This window comes from Tiliqua scincoides, chromosome 7 (genome assembly GCF_035046505.1).
Source record: "Tiliqua scincoides isolate rTilSci1 chromosome 7, rTilSci1.hap2, whole genome shotgun sequence".
NCBI lineage: Eukaryota > Metazoa > Chordata > Lepidosauria > Squamata > Scincidae > Tiliqua > Tiliqua scincoides.
In genome coordinates, this window is record NC_089827.1 from 1,085,151 (window position 1) to 1,087,582 (window position 2,432).

Consider the following 2,432-nt stretch of genomic DNA (forward strand, 5'->3'; position numbering starts at 1 on the left):
TTTTACACGTATACAGAGAGGTTTTTGTGTTTTTGCTCTAGCAAGTGCCTTCTAGATGTGTCAGATTGTTGTTGCCAACTTCTAACAGGATCTTTTCAGAAGCACCTCTGTTTTCTTGACTAATTAGATGTCAAACATAGTTAACATGGAGAAGAGGGTCACCTGAAAATGGCTGAGAGTGATTCGTGAGGGGTTAAATCCCTGCCAGCCTTAATTTCCGATGGTCACTTGTTTCCCAAGTTCCCCCACTGGCTCTGTCATTTCTCAGCTTGCCAGACAGAAGTCCTAGTGACCTTTTCCTCCCCCCTTGAGTTTCCATGGCTTCCTGTCAGTCAGCCTTGTACCAGAATGCAACCACCCTATATTTTGAGACAAAGTGGTCTAACAAAGGAAAGCTACATAGATCTCTGAAGACATGGACTGTATTAGAAAATCTAGGAAGTGAGACATGGTGACCAGCATCTGAAGAAATGGTTCCAGTCATCTAGGTGGAGATGATCAGCCTTATGTTTCTTAAACAGCGCTCCTCCACGTATATGGCAAACTGCCTTTGAAACTTCAGGGAGTTTTTTTTTAAACTGGTTTAAAAAAAAACTGGTGTTTTGACATGGCAAGAGGGGTAGGCTGTCCTGGGGAAAAGTCAAATATCCCAATGATTGCATTTAGATCCTAGGGTGAGCCTAAAGTAGTTCTTAGCAGTGTAGCTGGGAACTTTGGTCTGTATGTGGGATCTTGTCCACTATCTCTTTTTCTGCTCATTAGTAGTGAGCAGCACAGTTCAGTCTGCTCTTCCATCCTTGTAGTAAGTAGAAGTTCCTTCAAAATCTGAAAGTTTAAGAATGACTTAAAGTGACTCTGTGTTGCAAACTATGTTCACTTCATTCGCAGTGCAAGCCAATGTATGTTTACTCAGAAGTAGGTCCCATTGTACTCAGTGAAGCTTACTTCCAGAAGAGTGTGTGTAGGACTGCACGCTCAGTAGGCTGTGTCCTGATAAGCACAGAGCAACTGTAACAGAACCAGTGGCCTGGCTGATTTCCTAACCTGATTTCAAGATTTGGAAATCTTCTTTAAAACAATTGATCTGACGGAAACCCATTGGCCATACTCCCCTGAGATTTGTGCACAGACTGGGTGACTTGCAAAATGCCCCAGGGGCAGCATACAACCTTTGCCAATGAATTCCAGCATTAGCCTGGGATCAGATGCAGGTGGTACAGACTCTCTCTCAAAACCTTGCCTGCTGGAATCAAGGTGTGTCTTTTTCCCAACGCATGTCATTTCATTTCATTAAGTTGCTGGTGTGCTCATCTTTCCAATATCCTGGAACTGATCTTGGGGGGGGGGGTGTTTAAGGGCTGGTTCACCCACAAGTGAACATCACTCTACTTCCTGTGAACTGAACATCTCTCAGCCCTGAATGTGTTAACATATCTCAGCCTTGACCTGACTGTAAAGCACAGTGTTGGAGGAGAAGTAACACAAAGCTTTTTATGTGCTGTTTGAGCTGTGATGCTCATCAAGTAAAGAACAACCATGTGTGAACTGTGGCTGCCCCTTGATGACACTCAACCAAATCTGCAAACTGCCTCCACTGGAAAAAAAAAATGTGTGCTTGAATTGACATGAGGTGATATGTAAATTTTCTCTGCAGAAATTCATCTGTGATGTTTCACTCAGACATGCCAGACATCGCTTGATGCTGTGCAGCTGACATGATGAATGTGTGTGAACTGAGACTTGGTTAGACATCTACTTCTTTCAATTCAGCAGAGAGAATTAACTGTCAAAAGCCAAGCCTGATTTTTAAGACTAGATGGATTGGGGGAAAAACTCTAGAAGCACGAAGAAAGAATACAGCTTGAACCCTCATTCTTGTGCTTCTGCGCCTGATAGCCAACATTTCCATCCCACTAGCTATATTCCCTGTGAGGAGATGGTGTCGTGTGTTATCACTAGACTTCCAGGTTGCCAAGTTCCTTTGCATTCTGTGACCATGCCAGGGGCTGGGAGGAAACTTCTCAGAAGTATCTATTGTGAAATGTTCTTAGCTTGGTGTACATCAGATTGTCAAATTACTGGATCGCAGTGGGCTGGTGCAGAAGCAATGCTGGCTTCACTTCTTGGGAACCAGCTTGAAGAATATGCTCCTTTCCCTTCACACTCATAAGTAAATCCCTCCCCCTTCCTCATCGTACTCTTCCTCCTCTCTTAATTGCAGTTATCAATTAAAGATAACCTGACTCACGTTCAAGTATGCTGTGGTTTAATGTTGATTCAGATCCTGGTTAAACACAAATCTTGGTTAAGCTTAACTATGTGCCGATGTTTCCCTTAACCATAGTTAATGTGTTTCTAGAAGTACATTATCTCTGAATGCCGGGGGCAAGGGAGTAGCAACAGGATGCAGGACTCTTGTTCTCTTGTGGGTT